Source organism: Herpailurus yagouaroundi, unplaced genomic scaffold, assembly GCF_014898765.1.
Source record: "Herpailurus yagouaroundi ecotype Mexico unplaced genomic scaffold, PumYag 250, whole genome shotgun sequence".
Taxonomy (NCBI): Eukaryota; Metazoa; Chordata; class Mammalia; order Carnivora; family Felidae; genus Herpailurus; species Herpailurus yagouaroundi.
In genome coordinates, this window is record NW_024412467.1 from 762,254 (window position 1) to 770,262 (window position 8,009).

The 8,009-nt window shown below is 50.2% G+C and overlaps 1 pseudogene; it reads left to right on the top strand.

Annotated features, from left to right (window-relative positions):
- The first annotated feature begins 2,861 nt into the window (after nt 1–2,861).
- Nucleotides 2,862–4,314, top strand: LOC121020357 (putative vomeronasal receptor-like protein 4; annotated as a pseudogene).
- The last annotated feature ends 3,695 nt before the right edge of the window (nt 4,315–8,009 follow it).

Consider the following 8,009-nt stretch of genomic DNA (forward strand, 5'->3'; position numbering starts at 1 on the left):
CTGACAACTTTGGAAATTGAGGTCTTGGTTACGGTGTGTGTTTGCCAAGAGCTCCTCAAACCCAGAGGGTACAAATACCAGAAGGACCGACCTAGAACTTGACCGCACAGCAGGTGCCGGGTGAGCACAGCTGACCGGTTCCTCCAGTTCGCCCTGGGCCCTACAGAGTCCGCCTCGGAGGCAGGGCCGTCGCTTTTCTCTGCGACCAAGTGAGGGAGCCCCCGAGAGGGCTCCGGGAGCCTGACCGCCCTGACCCGTCGGACCTTACCCAGGTACGTGCCGGGGCCAGAAAGCGGGTGGGGCCGCTTTCCGCAAAGGTGCCTCCAGACGCGTTTGGGTTCGGGGTCTGGTACCACAAGACACTCCGCGGTGGGCCCCCACATCGGGCTCCCGCCTTCTTTTAGCCAGAAAGCAAGCAGGCGTGAGGGTAGTTCGGGTTTCCAGGAACAACTCTTTCTTCGGCCCCCACGCTCAACCCGTGTTACGACTCTGCGGCCCCGTCAGCGTTTACAACATCTGTACCCGCGTCTGGTGCATCTGTGTTCGGCGGCTGAGCCGGCCTTGTCTCGGCCAGTGTGCTGCTAATCCCCAAGTGCATGCGTTTCACTACGAGCTTGTGTTCCCGCCTGCACCCTGCGGCCTCCCCGTCTATCATACGTGCTACCGCAAGTGTAGGTCATCTTTGCTCCTGCGCTTGCCCGGGGCACCTCTTAACAGCCACCAGGGTGGCCGTTGCAGTGGCTGTTGGCGAAATCCCACTTCTTCGTTGCAGGGTTGCCGGGTGGTGAGGTGGGGGCCCGAGGCAATCCCCTGCAATTGGACCCTAGGGGTCTGTAGCCGAAAGCGCTGATCTCATCTGTTAGTTAGTTGAGAACACGAGCCGACAGGGATGCGCCTCCTTGGCTCAGCGGGTAGGTGTTAGATCCAGAAGGGGCTCTACGCACCTGTCTGAAGGGAGAAGGTGTCTGGGAAAATCGTTTCCTTCGACATTTCCAAAAACGAATCTGGGAGGACACCGTCCCTCCCTCCTCTGCCAGGGTTCGGTCGGAAACGAAGAGAAGCGGCTGATTGGGTGACACAGACACCGGTCCCAACTCTGATTCAGAGCTTTGAAATTTGGGGAAGATGAAAAGAAGGCTGCAAACTTGGGAGACTCTGGGTCGAGAGAAGCAAAACCAAACGGGAACCTATTTGATGAGGACACGGCGGGGCTGAGCTGTGCTGAGTGCAGTCACTGTAACAGATTCCAGGGCTTGGACTAAACAGTGAATCTGTTCTGACTCCAGAAGGTTGGCTCAGGTGCTGTTCCTGCCATCAGGCGGGCCGTTCATTTCACGAGGTGCGAGGCAGTTGGGATCCTGTCTCGCTTTCTCCGACAACGTGGCGCAGGCCTTGGTCTCCCCACGTGTCCGTGGGGGGGAGGACGCGGGGGCCCAAAGGCCGCGACCGAGGTCCCCGGGTCCTGAGGCCTCCTGGTGCCAAACCCGGACACAAGCCTAAGTTCACGCAGCTCGTGCTGCCAGACGCCTTCCGGGCCACGGTCGTCCGAGCCCTTAAGGACTGGAGCGTAGGGAGCGGGTGAAGGCCGGTGGGTCGCCTTTCCAAGCACACGGGGCCCGTGCAAGCCCCGCGGTTCAGTCAGACCCCCTGGTTTATGTTGTCTGGGGAACCTGTCAGCAGTGTTTTAGCCACTTCTGGGTGAAAAGGGAGGTGGGAGAGGTTGGGGGCGAGAGCGTGCATTTTCACCCAGGCGCGAAGGGGGCCGGCGGGCTGGGACTGACAGCAGGCGCCTCAGTTCCCTTGTTAACCAGGGCGGGAGGACAGCCGCGGGACAGCTGACCGCTCAATTCCCTGCAAACACGGATTCCCCCAGGGCTCTTGAGCGAGTGTGACCGGTGCCATCACCCTTCGTGGCTGTGCTTCCTCTTTTCCTACCCAAGCGGCCCCAGCCCACTTGGCTACCCTGCCCACCCCTGGGAGTCCCTACTTCCTAACCGCCCCTGTCTCAGGACAGCACCCAGTTCCTTGTTAGCTGGCTTCTCCTAACCGCCCCCTCCGGGGCGCCAGTAACACGCCCTGAAGGGACCCAGGCCTCCCCTGGGGTGTCCTCCGTGTCCTCAGCGGGACTCAGACCTCCTGTGCAGACCCCTGCCCCCCTGCCGGGCAGCATTCCAAGGTCCCCCCACCCCCCCACCCCCCACCCCCCGGGCCCTGCCCAGACTGTGTCAGGTCCCATCAGAGCTCATCTAGCCCATGGACCATGTCTGCACGTCTCTGGCTGATCCGGCTTTAAAAGTTGGGGTCCCATCTCCAAAGGCTACGCCGTCTGATTTGGTGTTGAAACTAGGAAAACCCGGTGAAAACTTGCAAGCAGTGAACTCACAGACTCAGTCTGGGCTTTCAAAGACACCTCTGGAAGTATTCAGGGCTGTGTATCAGAGGTATAAAGATTGGAATCGGGAGGCACACCAGGAAATTGTTATCCTCGTCAGAATGAGATTCGTCATGCCTGCTGAGCCTCAGGGGTTCAGATGAGACAGGCTGAATGTGGGAGCTAGAAAAGACACTGATGCAACGGGAGGTTTTCAGGCTCTCGTGTGGGGACGTGGGGCGGTGAGCAAGACCCAGATTTCCTGGGGGTGGCTGATGGTGATGTCACGCGAGGAACTGGAAAGCACAGGGGGACGTCCGGTTGGGGGAAAGTTTAGTTCCGCTCAGCACACGCTGGGATCGAACGTATCGGGGACACGTAAACTCTGGAGCACGTAGTTTGTCTTCGCCGGTGTGGAGCCAGACAGACAAATCCGGACTGCCACTTCAGATTCTGTATTCTGATTCTCAGGATCGCATCCGAAGCCACATAGAAAGACCCGCCGAGAGCGCTCACGGGGAAAGGAAGAGTTCTTTGGACAGAAATCTGCTCTGTCACATACACCGTGACTGTCCTCTGTGCACCGGAGGAGCCCTTTGATGTGCATTTTTCTTCGCAGATCCACTGGGCCCACAGCTTGCTTCGAAAGGCTCTTGCTGGATTCAAATTTCTCTGCCCTTGAAGCAAAAACATGGTTTTGAACACCCTCCGGGCAACAATTTTTCTCTTTCTCACCGGACCCGGCATCGTGGGGAACATCTCTGTGTTTGTCAAGTATACGTGCGCTTTCTTTTCGGGCACTGCGCCGAAATCTGTACACCTTCTTAGCATCCACTTGGCTTTTACAAATACCGTGATACTTTTGTCCAAGGTAACGCTGAAAACAATAGCGATGTTTGGTGTGAGAAACGTCCTGGGTGACATGGGCTGTAAAGCGTTTGTGTTTCTGGAGAGGGTGGCCCGGGGCCTTTCGATCTCCACCAGCAGCTTCCTCGCCGTGGTCCAGGCCACCACCATCAGCCCCAGAGCCCCCCGTGCCCGCCGGCTTCAAGCCAGCATCCACACGGCACATCCTTCCCTTCTGCCTCTTCTTCTGGGTCCTCAACTCCTTGGTCAGCATGAACTTACTCTACTACGTCAGAAACACGAGCAGCCTAAACAGGTCACAAGCTAGCCACGGAAATAGCTGCTTTACGTCCTCCCAAGAAGCCAGATCATGAAGTGGACGTTTCCCATCCTCATGGCCCTGCGGGATTTCTTGTTTCTGAGTCTCATGGGCTGGGCCAGCGCCTATATGGTCCTTCTTCTCCACAAGCACCACAGGCACGTCCTCTACCTTCAGAAATCCAAGATCCTCCACCAGACCCCCCCGTGAGAGAAGAGCCACTCACAGTGTTCTCCTTCTGATGCTTTGTTTTCTTTTCTTTTATTGGACAGATTGTATTCTTTCTCTGGGCTTAAATTTCTCCTTAGAGAATGCTTCTTTCGTATTAAATATTCAAGAATTTCGAACTCTTGGTTATGCAATTCTCAGCCCGTTTGTGCTGATTCACAGAGACGGACGTCAGGGTGGACGTTGGCACTCTACATAAAGCTGGAACAACTCTGTTTTTTCACTGATGCCTTCAGTAGGGTCATTTGAAATAACCATTAGTCTTCCTGTGCCGTGTTTAAAAATAAAACGGTACATCACTTCTGGGCCTTTTGGCTAAGATCAAGCGTAAAAATACAACGGACGTGGGGAACTTGAACATATAACAAATATATTAAAGACATAATGGAAGTTATTCTCATACAAGAAACTGGAACCTTGAGTCCCGAGCTGACACAGGAGCCCGTACAACAGGGACTGAATCATTTTCTCATTTTCCATCTTGTCACCCTCAAGAAGTCACTTAAAGTCTTATGTTGGTAGGGCACCTGTGTGGCTCAGTAAGTTAAGCGTCTGACTATTCGGCTCGGGTCATGATCTAGCGGGTCATGGGTTCGAGCCCCACGTCGGGCTCTGTGCTGTCAGCACGGAGCCTGTTTGGGGTTCTCTCTCTCTCTCTCTCTCTCTCTCTCTCCCTCCCCTGCTCTCTTTCTGTCTCAAAATGAATAAATAAACATTACCAAAAAATTCTCATGTTTGTTAGATGGCTCTTTCACCACAAACACTCCAGGAGTAAGAAACGAGCAAAGAAAGCAATTTGGCAAATTTAATCATAATTACCAGGTAATGTACCCTTTGTCCCAATAATTTCTCTTTAGAATCTGATCCTATAAATATAATTGTCTGAGTGAGGATTACACTAAGAAAAACAGACATCCCAGAGCTGTTTTTAAAAAACAACTTAAACATGCAACCAAAGATTCTATATTTCTAGTTAGTTGAAAGCATTCATACATCCATAAATATCCATCCTTCCAAAGGGATGGAATTTTATGAAATTCATGAAAAAGTGAGCAAGTGCTAAATGTGCTGATAGAGTTTGACAGCCATGGTAGATTTTAATAAAAGAAAAGCAATTTCAGGGCAATAGCATTCACATGGGAGTAAAATATATTTGATTTGATGTTACACACATGAAGTATCTCTGGAAGAATAAAAAGTAAACTATAAGAGTGGTTACCTGTTTTGAGAGAAAGCAGGTAAGTGGAGGCATAGTATGAAGACTTTCATTTTATATGTTTCTGTGCTCTCTGATTTGCTACTCATGGGAATGTATCTTTTTACAGGAATAAAGAAACTAAGTTTGAAAACAATTTGCGGTTTTATTCCTAGACATCATTTGTTAGCGTCCTGGTGCCCTCACGACACAATCCGTCTCTTTATTACCAAAGGGCACAAAGTAATCTGGCTTTCCATTAATTAATTTATTAAAAAAATTTTTTTAATGTTTATTTCTGAAGGAGAGAGGGACAGAGCGTGAGGGGGGGAGAGGCAGAGAGAGGGAGACACACACACACACACACACACACACACACAGAATCTGAAGCGGGCTCCAGGCTCCGAGCTGTCAGCACAGAGCCCGACGCGGGGCTCGAACCCACGAGCTGTGAGATCATGACCTGAGCCGAAGTAGGACGCTCGACCGACCGAGCCCCCCAGGCGCCCCTGGCATTCCACGAACTCAAATGAAGAACTTAGTTCTTGATTTCTCAAACTGGAATTAAATATACATATTTGGGTACAATGCATAGGTCTGGCAATAAGATTTCCGATGAAGCCACTTTGAAAAATATCTGGTATTTTTTCTTTCTCATATATGTGTAGAGTGCAAAATCTTCGAATTGATATAAACAGGCTCTCACTCCATGTTGAAGACTTCTGTTTACCATATTTCAATATTGTTTACGTATGCATGTGGTTATTTTATTCCCGTACTAAATAATGGCGATCGCCTATGCCTACTTCTTTGGGGCTTCATTACACCACGTCCACACAGCTTCAATAACTTACTTCTGCTTTACGTTACACTGCAATTTTTTTTTTTTTTGAGCTTACATTCCTGACAGTATTGTGAGTGCTGAAAGGCTTCTGCACGGAGCACTTGCTAAACTTCCATTCTTCCCATATCTGCGTAGAACAGAGGAAGCTTAGAGCCTTGACCAGCTCTCCAAGGACAAGCGTGTGGGCCACGATGGATGACACGGGGGTGGCAGTGAGAGACGAGCCGGGGTCACCGCTCAGAGAGGTGTCTGTGACACACGGTCTCCTCTGGCGCATTCGGCCTGAGCCCCAGAACCTCTTTCGTCCGTTCCCTCCCTGTCTTTCCTTGGATCCCGTCCATTGTGACTTGGCCACCACTCCCCGCTCCCTCGGCGATCCCCCTAGCACTTCCAGTGGCTGGTTTTGTGGACGTAAGCCCCAGGCCAGCCTCTGAGACTGGCCGGACAGGAGCGCTTTGCTCAACTAGCCAGAGCCAGCCAACCCTCGGCCTTCCAGAAGTATGCACACCAGAGAATGAGTGGGTGAGCCAAAATGGTACATCCCACAGGACGGGCAAGTGCGTAAGGTAAAGTTCTCTTCCACTTGCTCTCTGGGGCAAGCATTAAGAGAACGCAGAGGATAAGAATCACTTGGATGAGGTTGAGGGATGAAGGACGAAAACCAAGGGGAAACGGGAAAGGAAGGTCACAGTCGGCAGGTGCCGCCACCTCTGGGTGGAAAAACCCACGGCTTCACGGCGACACGGTCACATCGCACCCAGATGCTATGTTCACTCACAGTGCTACCGTGCAGTGGAGTACCTTAATTTGAGAGGAAAGACTTTTCTTCGGATCGGTTTTCCACAGACGACTGGATTCTCTGAAGCCTAGTGTTTCATCAGAGAGTCCTAAGGTCAGATTTCCTTTCCTATTAATGCATTTTCTTCTCTTCGCTGTAAAGAACCAAAGGCTTTCAATGTAGTCACAGACAGGCCAATGAAGTTTTAGGTGGTAACTTACCAGGGGATGTGGAGGAGATATTGGCGAGTTTGTTTCCTGATGATAGAATAGTTGCCCATAAGACAAATTGGAAGGAGCAGACAGAGAGGAGGCTACGGGCAAGGCTAGACAATAGAGGGGACTTTTGATGATCTGAGATAAGCCTACAAATATTTTTACATTATTATTTCCAATCATCGATGTGTTTTTAAATTGCTATAATCAAACGTCTTTAAAAAAAGAAGAAGGAGAAGGAGAAGAAGGAGGAGGAGGAGGAGGAGGAAGAAGAAGAAGAATTATTACTTCAGGGGGCTTGGGTGGCTCAGTAGGTTAAGCATCAGACTCTTGATTTCGGCTGAGGGCGTGATCTCACGGTTGGCGAGTTCAAGCCCTGAGTCAGGCTCTGCCCTGACAGCAGAGAGCCTGTTTGGGGTTCTCTCCCTCTCTCTCCCCCTCCCATGTTCTCTCTCTCAAAAAAAAAAAAAAAGTTAAACATAAAAAGATTTTGGAAAATTCTTGAAGATAATAGTTTTTAAACAGAAGGCAATGCAATTGTAAAAACGAGTTGAAATTTGAGGAGGAAACATTTTCCTAAAAGGATACACCTCAAACGTCTATCTAGAACCCATATTCTATTGTTCTCTAAACATAAAATACTAAAATAATACTGGATTTCCATTGTATTGAGAATCTGGCTTACTCAAGTATGAGCGGTAACACTGTAAAATGAAACAAATTGGTCCATTTGGAAATTGGTCAATTGCCAAAAAAGATTCATAAGGTTCAAGCCTTTGACCAATCAATTCTCCTAATTATGAATGGGCTAAAAACAAGAGCTCTTCAAGGAATATGGCTAAATATCAAGAGAATATATTAGACAGGGTGAAAATGAATAATATCCGCTCTAAAGAATTAAGGTCACAAATGCAGGAATACTCCCTTAAAGAAGAAAGGGGTAAGTGGCAGAATTTACACAGCAAGGGTAAAGACAACCTTCTCCAGGGGAAGGTCAAGAACAGCGGGCAGATTGCTTTCTTTTCAAGCTTATTTATTTAAGTAATCTCTACACCAACGTGGGGCTTGAACCCACGATCCCAAGGCCTGCAGCCCCCTGCTCTGCCACTGAGCCAACCAGGCACTCCTCGGACTGGCACCTGAAGGGAGCTGGCCCCAAGCTGGAAACGCCAGAAGGAGACACAAAAATAATTGTAAATCAAAAGCACGCAAC